Source organism: Pinus tabuliformis, chromosome 9 (genome assembly GCF_031772625.1).
Source record: "Pinus tabuliformis cultivar Carrire ecotype Pingquan chromosome 9, CPIR1, whole genome shotgun sequence".
Classification (NCBI taxonomy): domain Eukaryota; kingdom Viridiplantae; phylum Streptophyta; class Pinopsida; order Pinales; family Pinaceae; genus Pinus; species Pinus tabuliformis.
The window spans coordinates 53,897,906-53,915,217 of NC_142307.1; the positions used below are offsets into that span (position 1 = coordinate 53,897,906).

At 39.7% G+C, this 17,312-nt stretch overlaps 1 pseudogene; it reads left to right on the plus strand.

Annotated features, from left to right (window-relative positions):
• LOC149147086 (putative thimet oligopeptidase) overlaps positions 1-17,312 on the plus strand; it is a 47,865-nt pseudogene that overhangs the window by 349 nt on the left and 30,204 nt on the right.

The window sequence follows — 17,312 nt, forward strand, 5'->3', positions numbered from 1 at the left end:
TATGTGATATTTGTTACAAGGTACAACAAAAGCTTGATGAAAGGGAGTGGCATCCTGTCAACAGTAAGGAAAAAGCATTTATTTAATTCTGTTGAAGTGACAGATGTTCCTGCAGATACTAGGGATAAAGATGAAATTTTGGAGAGTGAATTCTTTGATACCCGTCAGGCCTTTCTTAGCTTTTGTCAAGGAAATCACTACCAATGTGATACTTTGCCACGTGCCAAGCATTCTTCCATGATGATTCTTTATCACTTACATAATCCTACAGCACCTGCATTTGTAACCGCATGCAATACCTGTCATCATGATATTGAAACAGAGGATGGGAAGCTACGGGTGAATGATAAGCCAACCCATACTTATCCTATACTAAAGCATTGCAAGGTTGGAGCAACTAGGAAAGCTGTGGCAGTAGCAAAAGACTAAAGATGCTTGACGGAGAATACAAAGATCCTTGAAGAATTGATCCAATTAAGGCATAAGATGGCACGCTTGCTGGGATATTCTAATTATGCAGAATATGCACTAGAGAATCAGATGACTAAAACACCTTTTAAGGTTATGGAGTTTCTAGTGGATATATCAGAGAATATATCAAATTCAGCTACTAAGGAACTGCAAAGACTTAAGGATTTGAAGAGAGAGGAGGAAGGAGAAGCTGTATTGGGAATGGAGGATTTACAATACTATATGCACAAAGCAGAAGAACTAGAGTTTGAAATAGATTATGCGACTGTGAAACAATATTTTCCAGTGGATTCTGTTACATTAGGGATTCTGAAAATTTATGAACAGTTTTTTTTTGCCTAAAATTTGAGACAGTACAAGCAATCGAAGCTTGGCATCCTGATGTGTCACTATACTCAGTTTTTGATTCGTCTTGTAATCAGCTTTTGGGTTTCTTCTACCTTGATGTGTATATTAGAAATGGAAAGTTTTCCCATGCATGTGTTATCCTTCTTCAGGATGGCTGCTTGATGCAAAATGGCACTCGCCAGTTACCAGTAGCTACGTTGATTGCAAACTTCATAAAGCCTACGGCAGATAATCCTGCAGTTCTGCGATTTGCAGAAGTGGTTACATATTTTCAACATTTTGTCCATGTGGTACATCATATTTGCAACCATGTATCATTAGCAAAATTTTCGGGGATTAGAGTGGAAACTGATTTTGTTGAACCTTCTAGCCAGCTGCTAGAGAATTTGTGTCATGAAAGTGCAATCCTAAAAATGATGAGCGGATTCTATAAGGATATCCATAAACCAGTTCCAGATGAAGTTTGCAGGGCTTTAAAGAAGAAACGAAAATCTTTCTCTGGGCTGAAAACTAAACAAAAGATAGTCTTATGCCTTTTGATCAGATTATTCATACCAATGAAGTGGTGGATACAAAGGCACTTCTTCGAGATCTTTATCCAAAGGATAGCCCTTACAGTGTTGACAATTTGGTTTCACAGGTTTTGTAAAAGTTGTTTTGAGCCTGCTTTCCGAAGATATCCACTGGAGGAAACCAGGGCAAAGGATACTTTAGAACAGTTGAAAGAATTTTTCTAAAGAGGGTGGAAAGGATTGTTCTAAAAATAGAGGGCACAACATGTTATTGAACACATGTTTTTCACCTGTTAGATCTCCAGCAAAAGACGGAAAGAGAGCAAAGGAGCAGAGTGATATCCAAGAATTCAACAAGCATGATAAGGACTTTTTCAATTTACTTGAACAAGTTTTTGGCAATGGTAGCTGTGTCACTTCTGATTCAGATATTAAAAGACAAGACAAATCTGGCGCTCCTTTTTCAGGCAATGAAATTGAAGATAAGGTATACAAACAGAGGAAAGTCAAACACTGTGTTTTTGAAATTACACAGCAGTTTCGTAGCACGCTACGAAACTGCTGTAGGTGCTGTTTTTAACGCAGACAAACAGTTTGATGGAATAATCAGAAATTGGCAAAGAGAACACCTAGGTGACATGAAAGAGATCAAAGGAGGCTGCTACAGCCATTCAAAATATGCCAGGTGTACTTTTAACAAAAGGTGAAATATTTTAACCTAAGTTTAAATTTTTGGTTATAAAGCCACTTTATTCTCGGTGATTAGGGTTTTAAGGGAGTTGCATACGAGAAGTTTTGGTTGGCACACCTGTCCATCAGAGAAGCCTCCAGAATATCAGGAACATGGTGATGCCTTTTATTCTTGGGCTATTAAAGACTTAAAGTTCATGTTGCTGCATATTCGAAGTGATGGGGGACCAGAACCGAAAATTTAGGGATATTCTCAGCCAACACGGAGCAGATCAAAGCCTTCAGTATCCAAAGCCAACATGGGACATTAATTGCTCATCTCATGCCATCTCAGCTAAACGAAGAGGAAGCCAAGTGCCAAAGCTGCAAGGAGGAATCAATTTATGAAGAAGATAGAGTTAGAGTTATAACCAAATTAGAACTCTTTAGAACTTCTGTTAGTGGTTGTTGTATTAAATAGTTTGTTAAAAGCAGATAGGTGTCATTAGTGGCAGTCATCGAGCTCCCCTCATGCTGGAGGAGGAAGCTCCAAGTAGTTAGAGTCATGTTTCTATATATAGCTGAATCATCTATGTAACAAAGGTTGGATGTTTTTGAGAAACAGAGTTTATTTTGGCTTATCTAAGAACTTGTTTTCAGTAATACAAATGACTGCTTTTTCTTCTCAGGATTCATACATTGTTTCAGATGCTCAAGATATATGTGGTTTTGTTTTATCTTTTATGTTTTACAGCTGTATAAATACACAATCACTCAGAATTCACATTGTTGCTCTGACTTCCTGTGTGTATTTGTAAGTTGAGGTTTCTATGAGAGGTATTTTGAGTGTTTAAACATTACATGCCCTGACTTCTATGAATGAGTAGTTTTATAGTTTGCTGAAGTGATGATTAACTCCATGAGCCCAATGGAAGTCTTTGTAATGTCTGTCCAGCCAACATATGTGTTAAATTTACTTTGCAAGAGTTAGCCATCTCATCAATATTTAAAATCAATAACCCTTTGAGAGAGCCCTCTCAGGCTAAGGAGGCTAAGCCTTAGTCAAAAGCCTGGTTTGAAATAGTTACACAGAGTCTAACTGATTAGCAGCCTTCAGTGCTTGATTTTGTGATAACACCCACCTTCATCTGAGGTGGTTTTCGCCTCTGCAAAAGGATCCTCATCAGATCCCTTTCCTTTGTCAGGAGCTTTAGATTTACAGTCCCTTTTGAAGTGGCCTTCCTTTCTGTATTTCTAGCACACCACCTTTACAGGTTTTCCTGGAGATTTAGATCTCCCTCTAGATTTAGATCTCCCATTCGATGACTTATTTTTGTTTCTGTTCTAGGATCGTCCTCGTACAAACAAGGCATCACCATTTTGGCTCTCCATATTTTTTCGTCTCATCTCCTCCGTCAGCAAGGCTGAGACTATTTCATCAAACTATAAGACAGTTGCATTGCTACCTATTGCAATAACCAGACTATCCCACGAATCTAGTAGAGAACACAACAAATTGATGCACTTATCTTCATCTGAAATTTTAATATCAACAGATGCTAACTGATTTACCACAATATTAAATGCATTCAGATGCTCTGTCACTGAGTCTCCATCTTTCATCCTTAGGTTATACAAATTTTTCCGCAGGAACAGTTTATTCACTAGAGACTTAGATTGGTACAAAGTCCCTAACTTGTCTCACAAAGCCTTCCCCGTAGCTTCCCCTGATACATTCAACAATACTGAATCTGAGACACACAATCGTATTGTGCTCTTTGCCTTCTGATCCAACTTCTTCAATTCTTCATCGGACACTCCCGTTGGTTTAGTACCTGGATCTACCGCGATCCACTGATCTTTGTCCACCAACAAATCCTCCATCTTGAGTTTCCACAACTCAAAACTCTGACCATTAAATTTCTCAATCTCTATCTTTCCACTACTTGCCATCTTCTTTCACCACTAGAAACGATCTCGTAGATCTCCCACTGAACAGGGTCTACCACAGGCCCGAGCGAAACCCCTCAACAACAAAGGCGTCCCCTTGAAGCCAAAACAGCTCTGATACTAAATGTAGGTTTTAAACCCGTACCGAAATTACTAGCATACGAATTCTAAAAAACAGAAAATAAAAAATGCGAGAGCATAACACATAAAACACATATACACAGAGATTTTCCCCTGGACCCCAAAACTGGGACTACCAGCTTGATTTTTCATTATGTTCCTTTCAATGTTACAATACATATTTATACATGCCGAAGCATCCAATACCATGGACCGAAAACCATTGTGTCTAATACCATGGATCGAAAACCATTGTGTCCAAAAACCATGTGCGAAAATCATGCATAAAGCCATAGGTGGGTCCGCCCAACCTAACATAGGGTCCAAAACCAAAGTTTTCCGGGGCACTACCCCAGACCCCATCAAGTGGGGTTATGGGTGCCCCTCAAACCCCTTGTGACCTCCCCCCTTCTAACCACCAGTTAACTACATGGGCTAGTCGTGGAAAGAATATAACACAACCCAACACAAACAGGTGACCTTGGGCAAATTGTCATAACTTTATCTCTGAGCATCAGATTGAAATTCCGTAAGAAGTTACATAAATAGGAAGGATTGTAGTTTTTTGTGTATCATTTTCATATTTAAAGGTGGACACAGTGACACATGGCACTTCGTACAAGTTCGATCTACTGAAAAAGTATATAATGAGGTCATCTTTGGAGATTGGGCATAACCATTTCTTGGAGAATCCAATTTTGATCAAACTAGTGGCATTGAAAAGAGGACTCAGAAGGATACAAAAAGACGAAATTTCAGACCCTAGAGATCCACAATTACAGAGATACAACAGATTCAATATAGAGCTCCTATAAAGCAAAAAAAATGTGTGTAGTCTTTTTAAAATTTTGCATAAGTTTGGGTTGAAAAGTTAGTTTGAAGTGATTCAAAGGGCATAGTGAACCATAATTATCATTAATTGATGCCCCGAAGAAAGAAAATGGAAACACCTAGGAAGCAATCTGAAAGTTCTAGCATGAATCATGAAGAAGAGGAAGAAATGTAACATGATATATCAAAATTATGAGAACAAGTGCAACAAATTTCACTCTCACAAAAGGTAACAAAAGATAATATGGATGGTTTAAAGAAAGGCGTGGAAGCGAAGATGAATGGCATGGAAGCTAAGATGGATGGCATGGAAGTTAATATGAATGGTGTGGAAGCTAATATCAATGGCGTGGACGCTAAGATGGATGGTATAGAAGAAAAAGTGAAGGGAAACATGGAAGATTTGAAGATAGATTTGACAAAGTTTCTATAAGAAATGATTACTAATGGCGAAAGAGTAGTAAATGAAACTCATGATGAGAATAAAATAAATTTTAATCATAATTTCATAGACTCTAAAGTTGGATTGAAGACCCACCATGTTCCAAAGATCAATATGAGGAAGTTTGATGGCAAGGATCTTGTAACATGGATACTACAAATGGAGTAATATTTCGATCTCCATAATGTGCAAAACACACAAAAGGTATGGATTACAATTTTATATTTGGAACCAAATCAGTTTGTATGGTATCGATGGCTTTGCTCTCGTAAACAAATTGTCACTTGGGCAATTTTTACGGAAGAAATGATAGCACAATATGAGGATACAAAAAGCAACACCTTTTTTAGAAAATTGATAAATCTCAAACAAAAGGGTTCAATGATGGAGCGCATTGAGGACTTCCAAAAATTGAATATAAGGGTAAAAGATATTCCAAAGGAGCATAGGATTGGTGTGTTCATAGGGAATTTAAAGGATAACTTCCAACATGAGGTTTGCCTTTGGGAACCTGATTCATTGGAGAAAGCAATCAAGTTGGCAAGAAAAATGGAAAGCAAGATTATGGCAACAAGGAAGCCTACCACTTACAACTATAAAGATGGAAGTGTTGTTGCCCCTAGCTTTCCACAACCTACAAGGTTGACACAACAACAATTGGAAGAAAAAATAGAAAAAGGGATTTGTTATAGTTGTGATAGCAAATACACTAAAGGTCATAAGTGTGCTGAGAAGAAATTATTTTACATTGATTATGAAGAGGAGGAAGAAAAGGAACAAGAAACGTCAAAAGAAGAGGATATACACCAGGAACAAACCCTATAGAAAGAAGAAATGAATCTAACCATATCTTGTAATGCATTGGCCAGAATTACCACTCCTCAAACTATTAAGATAGAGGGGCATATCAAGAAGAAAATGGTAATCAGGTTGATTGATTCAGGCAGTACCCATAATTTTATTTGTAAGATAGCCAAGGAATTGAATTGCTTCCTATATCCAGCACCAGAGTGTCAAGTGATGGTTGCAAGTGGAGGAACCGTTAATTTCTCTGGAAAGTGCCATAATATCAAGTTATCCATGGGAGAATATGTATTAAATAGCCCAATTCTTTCCATTCCAATGGGTGGTGCTAATGTTGTACTAGGAGTCCAATGGCTACAATCTTTGGGTACGATAACTTTTAAATTTCAAGAACTTTTCTTACATTTTTTTTGGAAGAAAAGGAAGTTGAATTAAGGGGTATCGCAGTGAAACCAGGAAAGATAATAAGCTCTAACGAAATGACAAATCTTCTAAAGAAATAACAACGAGACATAATTGCACAATTATGTTTGCTAGAGGTTCCCACATCGAAATCATCTATTTCTCCACATCTCCAAAAACTCTTGGACAATCATTCCAATGTATTTGAGACTCCCAAAGGCCTCCCACCTATTCATGATCATGATCATACTATTCATTTGATTCCAAGAAGTGTTCCTCCAAACATTAGGCCTTACAGATATACCTATGCCCAAAAGAGTGAAATTGAATGTATGGTTGCAGAAATGCTAGAGGCTGGTATAATTCAACCTAGTCAAAGTTCTTTCTTTGCTCCAGTAGTATTGATGCACAAGAAGGATGGATCATGGTGCATGTGTCCGGATTATAGGGAGCTCAACAAGCTCACTATTAAAGATAAAATTCCCATTAATGTCATTGATGAATTATTGGATGAATTGCATAGGTCAATTTACTTCACCAAGTTGGATCTTCGTTCAGGATATCATCAAATCAAAATGAAGACTGAAGACATTCCGAAAACAATATTTAAAACTCATGAGGGTCATTATGAATTTTTGGTCATGGATTTTGGCCTTACTAATGCACCTTCTACATTTCAAGGTTTGATGAATTCCATTTTCAAACCATTCCTTAGAAAATTTGTGTTAATGTTTTTTGATGATAAACTAATCTACAACGTCTTGGAAGGATCATGTTAAATATGTTGACAGGGTGCTCAAATTATTGGAGGAGAAACAATTATATGCAAAAAGCTCCAAATGTTTCTTTGGAGTACAATAGGTGGAATATATGGGTCATATTCTATCTCGTGAAGGTGTCAAGGTATACCCTAGCAAAATTAAATCCATTAAGGAATGGAAAATCCCCACATCCATAAAGCATCTGCGAGGATTTCTTGGGTTGACAGGGTATTATCGCAAGTTTGTTAAGAATTATGGGAGAATAGCAGCACCTCTAACAACATTATTGAAGAAAGATTCATTTTCATGGACTCCAGAAGCAAGAAAGGCCTTTGAACATATTAAAGAGGCAATGTGCCAAGCACCGGTATTAGCTATGTCGGACTTCACAAAAACCTTTATTCTGGAATGTGATGCCTTAGGAAATGGAATTGTTGTTATTTTAATGTAAGAAGAAAGACCCATTGCTTTAGAAAGTCATCGAATCAAAGGAAAGTATTTACATAAAGCTATTTATGAGAAGGAAATGTTGGCAATACTATGCACTTAATAAATGACGACCCTACCTAATGGGAAGACACTTCAAGGTAAAAATTGATGATGATAGTTTTAAATACTTTTTAGAACAAATATTATCTTTAGAGGAGCAAAAAAAAAGGGTCATAAAGATGTTGGGTTATGACTTTGAAATCATCTACAAAAAAGGGAAGCAAAATGTTGTGGCAGATGCACTCTCATGAAAGGATAAGGATGTGGAAGTTGTTTCACGCCATTTCTATTATCCAATCAGATTGGATAAATGAAGCAAGGGATGAATGGAAGAATGATGAAGAAGTGTGGGCACTCATTCAAAAGCTACAACAAAATCCTAGTACATCTGATACATTTAGCAAGAAAAATGATTCATTATGGTACAAAGATTGCTTATACCTATGTAAGAATTTCCAACTCAGACAAAATATTCTTATGGAATTGCACACCTCTCCCTTAGGAGGGCACTAAGGATTTTTAAAAACTTACCACAAGGTTAATAAGGAATTTTTTTGGGATGGCCTTAAATTTGATATTTAAAAGTTTGTGGCAGAATGTTTGGTTTGCCAACAAAATAAAGTTGAAACAATTAAGACCCCATGTCTATTACAACCTTTATCCATTCCAAGTCAACATTGGGAGGAGTTTTCAATGGATTTTAATAGAGGTTTACCCAAATCTGAAGGGAAGAGTGTCATCATGGTGGTAGTTGACAGACTTACCAAGTATGCACACTTTTGTGCATTATATCATCCATTTAAATCCAGTAGAGTTTCTATTACATTTATGGAAACAATTCAAAAGCTACATGGAAAACCAAAGATTATTGTAAGCGACAGAGATGTCATTTTCACTGGAAATTTTTGGAAAGAATTATTTTCTTGTCTTGGTACTCAGTTAGCTCATAACTCATATTATCATCCTCAATTTGATGGGCAAATTGAGATAGTAAACAAATGTTTGGAAGGATATCTTTGTTGCTTTGTATTTGATAAACAGACATAATGGGTCAAATGGTTGCCTCTGGTTGAATGGTGGTATAAAACTTCCTTCCATACTGTAGCAAAAATGACCCCATTTATGTATATCATCCATCGTCCATCACATCATATTTAAGAGAAAATTCTAAGGTTGAAGCAGTGGAATATCACATCAAGCATCAATGACAAGTTCTCCAACTCTTAAAGGATAACCTCACTTTGGCATGGACTAGAATGAAGCAACAGGCAGATCAACATCGCAGCGAAAGAATTTTTGATGTAGGTGACTGAGTATTTCTATGGCTACAACCATATAAACAAATGTCCCTCAAGCAAGCTAAGAAGGATAATAAATTATCACCAAAGTATTATGGTTCGTACAAGGTGTTGCAAAAGATTGGTACTATGGCATACAAATTGGAGCTTCCAGCAGTTTCCTGAGTGCACCCAGTTTTCCATGTTTCATTCTTAAAGAAGGTTATAGGTGACAAGCTCCCAGTTCAAACAATATTGCCATAACTTGACGAGGAAGGAAAAATCATATTGGAACCTGAAGCATCCACAGAAACAAGAACTCGACAACTACGAAATTGATCAATTTCAGAGTATCTCATCAAGTGGAAGAACTTACCTGCTGAAGATTCCACATGGGAGGATGAGAATTTTATACAAAAGCATCCAGAACAACTCAAGTGTTGAGGACAACACTTTTTTGAAGGAGAGGGGCATGTTAGGTCCATATAATACTAGCGATTCCCCCATTACTATTGTCATTGTAGCCCTTATTGTCATTGTTGTGCCCCTATTGTCCCCATATTTTTATTATTGTGCCCCATAAAATCCCATTATTGTTACTGTTATGCCCTTATATTATTATTGTTATGTCAACTTTGATTATATTGTGACCCTTTAAACGCCTATATATAAAAAGGAGGTTTTGTCATTTTTATCATCCAAGAATTGTTCATTTGTGTAATGTAAAAGAGGGTTCCCCCTCAAAGAGGTTGATTTTGAAGTCGTTGATCTATCTTTTCTATCTTTTTGTGAGCCAGTTTCTTAACAGTTCCCCTGACACTAACTCAAAAGAAAAGTCTACCTCCCTATGAGGTGGCAACTCTGTAATGTCCTCAGGAAATTCATCCTTGAACTGTTGTAAAATCGGGTACTTGTTCAACACATATGTATCCTCAACCTACTTACCCTTATCACTAGAAATGTCTACTGCAAATTGCTTGCACCCTTTCCTGTGGCTACGCTTTGCTTGCATAGTTGTCACCATCCTAACTGATGTGGCTTTCTTCTTACCCTGCAAGGCTCTTGGTTCTCCATTGTCATCAACACATTCAATGGCCTTGTCATAACAATCAACCTTGGTTCTATGTAGATACAACCCATCCATGCCCAATAACATACTTTATGAACCCAACGGTAAAAAATTCAAATGTGCTGTGGTAGGCATACCATTTAAGTAATATGTGCAAGCTCTTACCCGATGATGAACTCGCTTCTTCGTACGTATAACCAACTGAACTAACCAAGACTTTGTATGCAACTCCTTATTCAACCCACATTTATCCACCAAGTTAGGACTAACAAAGCTATAATTAGATCCAGGGTCAATCAAAATATAAATAACTTGATCACAAAACTTACCATCCATCTCGATGATAGATGCCTGATGTTCTGCCTGCCTATTGTCCATGGTTGCATAGATACGAGGAATACTCTGGCCAACATCTCCAACAGTCTGCGTCTCCTGTGCACTGTATATATGGGAACTACCACCCTGATTTTGCAGACAATCTCTCCTACGATGATCTTTGCCACAAGTCCAACAGACTATGGGCTTCCAACCTCCATCCTTGTTCTTCTCTTGAGCTTGATGTCCTTGTCCTCTATCTGATGCATTAAACCTCTTAGGTGGTGCAATATTCTTCTTGTTATCTGTACCTTGTGGCCTTGCTCGCTTTTTATCCCATTTTCCTTTGTTATTTACATTGCCTCTCTAGTCTGGCGTAGTCTCAGTTCGACACTTTAATTGTTCATAGCAATGCTTTAGCTTTCGAATGGCCTCCTCCAGTGATCTAGGTTCATCGAATTCAATCATGTCTTTGGATGCAACCGATAGTCTTGATCAGAACTTAAACAGGAATGCAACAACTTATAGATATACTCATAAACATAGAGGTGCAACAGAAAAACACTTCATTTCACTAATAGAAAAATACCGAACTATGCTTACAAACAGAATGGAAATAAGATAGCTTGGGCGATGGTAGCGTATCTCTGAGAAGAGATGTGGTGCCTACATGCCTCTAAACTAAGTTACAATGAGGCTCAAGGGCCTTTTTATTATTGAACAATAAGAGAAAACCCTAAACAACAAAAACCCTAACCAGAGGAGATGTAACACCAAGAGTTTATGGGCCCTGTTGGGGTTAGTTGGGCAGCGAACATCCCGGGGTCATAACTTGGTCATATTACCTCCGTTTGATGCATATGATACCTCGTTGGAAAGATCTCTCCAAGAACTACAACTGTTGACGCAATTACTCTAGAAACATCTAACGTAATTTTGCCCAAAAAATGTTGTTTAGGGCCTCAAAAGGGCTCAGGAAGTTCAGGACCCGAAAAACTGCCAAAAATAGTAAACTGTGCTACAATTAAGGAAACTGGAAAAATGAAAGAAATAATGGTGAGGGTCCAAGTGGAATAGGCGGGTGACCACCAATATCCACTTGGATCATTCCTCCCCCCTTAGGAAGCAATGGTCCCTATTGCGTTGAGTTCCTCCATGAGATGAGGAAACTTCTGCTGAACTTGGACTCTGGTGAGCCATTTGCCTTGGTGAAGGAGTTGGCTTGCTTTGAAAACTCGATATAGTTGTATCCTCTATTGCCGAGTGTTCTTAATTTGTGTGTCCATGATCTAATTAGTTGTGGCCTGTTCCATGTAGTCTGGGTTGAGCTCTATTGGTGTGAGCTGTTATGCAATGTCAGATGTGTCCAACAATGGTGGAAAGTATGGCCGAAGGCGATCTACATTGAACACTAGGTGCAGACCAAGGAATGGTGGGATGTTAAGCTCGAAGGCATTGTCCCTGAAGGCCTTGGTGATGGTGTATGGCCCATATCAGAGTGGGTGAAGCTTACAGTGGGGTCTAGTAAGGCGCTCCTTCTGCAAATGTAGCCAAACTTTGTCGCCCACCTGGAACTTATGCGACACTCGATGTTGGTCATGGCACTACTTGTACTTAGCATTGGATCTGTCCAATATATCATGGACCTGTTGGTGGATGTGTTGAATGAGCTCAATGAAGTTGTTAGCCCTTTCAACTTCAGATGGCACGTGAGCCGAATCTACCTGAGTGGCTGCAAATAGTATGGCCACATCAATGGGACATAATGGCTGAAATCCCAATCCTACTTGAAAGGGGTCGTGGCCTATTGAGATGTGGAGAGCTCTGTTGTACCTGTGTTGAACACACGGGAGACTTTCATCCCATGCGCGTGAATGCTTAGAGTTGTACATGCACATAATGTGTATGATCATCTTCTTGACAAACTTTGTTTGGCCATCAGTTTGGGGTTGGAAAGCCATGGACTTAGTGAGTTTTGTATCCAACATCGACCAGAGACTGGACCAAAATGTACTCAAGAATCTGCTGTGCCGATCTGAGATAATGGACAATGGGATCCCAAAGTGTACCCACACTCGCTCAAAGAAGAGCTTAGCAGTGGCCTCTGCTGTGATACTCTTCTTGTAAGCTGCCATGATGGCCATCTTAGAGAATATGTTGACGACCATGAAAACACATTCATTGTCATGTTTAGTAGAAGGAAGGCCCAACATATAGTCCATGGAGACAGATTCCCATGACCGACTAGGAGTAGGTAGAGAAGTATACAGGCCTTACTTCTTGATAGTTGGTTTGGCAATGTCACAAGCGCTGCAGGATCTAATATACTTCCCAACATCCTGATGAAGTTTCAGCAAATAGAAATACTTTTGCAATACCGCCACTGTTTTCTTTACTCTGAAATGTCTAGTGACCTGACTGTAGTGCACCTCCCAAATCATCTTGGCACGCTCACTTGAAGGAACACACATGTCCCAAGTGGCATAATAGTGCATCTTGAAGGTGAAAATTTAGAAATTTCTTCCCTTTTTATACTTAATGTTCAAATGGAACTATTGCAGATAGGTGGACCACTTTTGATGACGATCGTTCTGCAACTTCCCAGGGTCGGTGGTCTATGTGGATGACTATTTCCTTCCCTAGAATGTAATGCTTCCATTGATGGTAGGCCTGCACAATGGAATACATTTCTTTGCTGCAAGTGGGGTACTTTTTGACTGTGTTTGAAAGTGTCTCACTGTGGTAAGCCACTGGATGCCCATGTTGAGTAAGAACCGCACCAATAGCATAGTCGGAGGCATTTGTATCAATCTAAAATGGTTGCTATAGGTTTGGTAATGTGAGAACTGGTGCAGAATAGAGGCGATTCTTCAACTCAGAGAACGCTCGCTGCTGGGTTTCCGACCAAAAGAAATTTTCTTTTGCTCTGCCCTTGGTGACTTGACTTAAAGGCCAAGGGATATGAGAGAACCTCAACACGAACCTACGTTAGAAATTGGTAAGGTGCAAAAAGCTGCAGAGCTCTATTAAAGTGGTTGGGGCTGGCCAATCCCGAATGACTTGTATCTTGGATGGGTCCACATGTACACCCTACTCGTTAATGATGTACCCTAGATATTGAACCTGGGTCAGGCCAAAGGTGCATTTCTCCAAGTTAGCACACAACTTGTGTTGTCGAAGGTTTTGGAGGACCTGTCGAATATGGTGGAGGTGCTCTTCCCACCTCTGGTTGAAGATCAAGATGTCATTAAATACACCACCACAAATGCATTGGTGAAGGGCCGCAAGATGCCGTCCATCAATCTCATGAAGGTTGCAGGGGCGTTCATCAATCTAAACGACATGACCAACCATTCAAACGGGCCCTCCTTGGATTTGAAGGTAGTCTTCCACACATCATAGGGTTCGATAGGCACCTGGTGATAACCTGACTTCAAGTCAATCTTACTGAAACATTTGGCCCCCTTGACCTGGTCCAGAAGGTCATCAATCTGTGGGATTGGGTGCCTATTCCGGATAGTGATATTGTTTGGCACCCGATAGTTAATACAGAGTCTCCAGGTCCCATCCTTCTTCTGTACCAATACAATCAAGCTCCCACAGGGTGATGAGCTTTGCCTGATGTGTCCTTTCTACAGTAGTTCTGAATCTGCCTCTTGATCTCATCATTCTCTAGAATAGAGCGTCGATAGATCAGTCCATTGGGTAGCGGCGTGCCCTGGGTTAGATCGATGGAGTGCTTGACCTGACAGTGCAAAGGTACCCTTGTGGGTGAGGTGAAAATGTCCCTGTACTCCTCCAGGGCCTTGTCCATTTGTTGTTGTTGTGCAGAGGAGCCCTGCCTGGAAGCCTTGGCCACAACCTTCTTCTTGCCTTGGGGGTGAATCAGAAGGAAGATGAAGTTCATGGTCTGGGAAGTGATCTTACTGCATTGCTTTGTGGTGATAAAAGAGATGATGGTAGGTGGGGCTACCTCCGGTATCCTGCACAACTTATTAGCCAAATTAATAATCACAGAGCGAGGTCTAGACTCATATACAACAAGTCACTTCCACAAGTATGGTTGTCCTAACGATACATCAGAAACTTCAAGAGGAGCAACGTCACACAATACCTCATCCGTGAAGGGCTTGATGCTATAGGGAAGGTGACACTGCTAGTTGACGCGAAGATCTCATTCTTGGTGAATCCACCCGATGGTGTATGACTGTGGATGTGTTGTAGTCTTTAGGCCCAGCTGCTTCATGACTTTTGCTGAAATGAGGTTCTTTTGGCTCCCACTGCCGACAATAAATGACAGCAGAGAACCCTTCACCCACATATGTGAATGGAAGAGGCATTCCCCCTCCTTTGGATCTTCAGGCTCAATTTTCTGGATCTTTGTGGTGGCCACGGTGGCACTGGGCTCTACATCAATGATATGATTCCCTTTCTCAGTCCCCTTATCAGGTTCTGATTCAGAGTTGGAACTTGCGTCTGATTCGGAAGCCTTTAGCTCGGCCACCAGTGACTGCTTGGCCTGACACTCACTTGTATTGAGAGTGGAGCTCTTATGGAACTCACACCATTTTCCCATATCCTTCTTCGTCTTTGTGGTGTTTTTCTTTACTTGCAGCTTTGGCGAGTTGTCTTGGGTAGCCCCACCTTGGCTTGTCCCTTGTTCTATGGTTTGGGGGTGCCTTTTCCTTGCATTGGATTCGCAGATCCAAAGTCCCGCTTCTTCTGTGTAAACTTCTGCTCAATCTTTACAGCGTACTGATACGTCATGACGAGCGAGGTGATGTCCAGGAACTCCATCTTGTCCATGATGTACTTGTGTAAGCAGGTGCAATACTTGAGCACCAAATGATGCTCAGTATCCTTGCAAAGGGTATGGAAAGTATTTGTGAACTTCGACACATCTTGGTCCCTTCCCTGCCGTAGAGTGGTCCACTTTATCTATTTATCTTCATATCTCCTAACAGGGTAATATTGTTCCTTGATGGCATCTCAGAAAGAATTCCAAGTGGGTGCAGATGAAAACAGCGAGGGTTCACTCTCGTTTTTGTTCACAGTAGGTTTCCCACCAGTCCTTGACATGTGGGGTGACTTTCAGAAGTGAAAACGTAATATTTTCCTGATTGGAAAAGTCATGAACTGAAAAATATCCTTCCAAACATCTACATCTATGAGGCCTTCGAATATGGGAATATCAAAGTTAACTTGTAGCTTAAAAGGAGTGGTGCCTCCAGAGTGGCTGCTGGATGAAGATGCATTGCCTATGGGTAGCCATCGAAGGATCTGGGCAAAGTTATCCATCATCGCGTCCCTTTGTCACTCGAGGGCTTCTTCAAGCAACATTTTGAAAGGATCTCCTACCCCCTCGTCTTTATTTTCTGTTGCCATGGGAGGTCGTCAGGTTTTGCGAGGATGATCCTGCAATGGTTAAACCAGATCGAGCCCTAACTCTTTATACCTTGACCTCGTTGGGGATATGCAAATAAAAATAGAGAAAGAGCAGACCGATCTGATACCACTGATCTGAACTTAAATAGGAATGCAACAACTTACATATATACTCATAAACACAAAGATGCAGTAGAAAAACACTTCATTTCATTAATAGAAAAATATTGAACTATGCTCATAAACTGAATGGAAATAAGATATCTCGGGCGATGGTAGCTTATCTCTGAGAAGAGATGTGGCAGTTACATGCCTCTGAATTGAGTTACAATGAGGCTCAAGGGCCTTTTTATTATTGAACAATAAGAGAAAACCCTAACCTAAGGAGAGGTAACACCAAGAGTTTATGGGCCCTGTTGGGGTTAATTGGGCAACCAACTTCCCGGGGTCGTAACTTGGTCATATTACCTCCATTTGATGCGTATGACACCTTGTTGGAAAGATATCTCTGAGGAATACAACTTCCAATGCAAATACATATGAAATCATTGAGGAATTTTTCCAAAACAACGTTGTTTACGGCCTCAAAACGACTCCGGAAGTTCAGGACCTGAAAAAACTGCCAAAAATAGTAAATTGTGCCACAATTAAGGAAATTGAAAAAATGAAAGAAACAATGGTGAGGGTCCAAGTGGAATAGGTGGGTGGCCACCAATATCCACCTGGTTCAAATCCACTAATGAATCTCTAAATCTTAGCCTTCTCCTTCTTGAGGTAAGGCAAATACCTGAACAGTTCTAAGAACTTACTGGTGTACTCATCATCTGTCATGGATCCCATCTTTAGTTCATAGAACTCTTTTTCCCTGTCATTGAAGTATCTCTCTGACAGATACTTCTTCTTGAATAACCGCTCAAATTCACTCCAAGTCAGATCTTCCTCATCTATATCTCTGACATTCTTCACATCTTCCCACTAGATGTCTGCTTTACCTTTAAGACTAAAAGTATCCACTCTAGATTTCATGTTCTCTGAGTAGTCATGCAACCTGAAGAATTTATTCATACTAAGCAGCCATGCCTCTGCATCTTGTGATCTCTTTATCTCTCCATCAAAAGTAGGTGGTTTTGCCTTCTTAAATTCATTCGGAAAGTATCCCCTATCATTCCTCCTGTAAGGATGATAACGATGACAATCATAGTGCCTATCTAAATTAGAACTATAATCATACCTGTGTCTATTCCTTCTCTCCGAAGTGTCCAACAATCTGCCATCTCTAATTGTATCATCTCTATCTGATCGACGACCACCATGTGATCTACTATCATATGCCCCATTAGTTTTATCTTCCTGCTCATGACTGATCCGTAGTGGTCCTTGTCACTGCAAATCTGACAAGCTCTAAAGTATTACTGCATTCACCTTTGCTAACTTTTCTTGTGACTGTATGATTTTACCATTATCTTC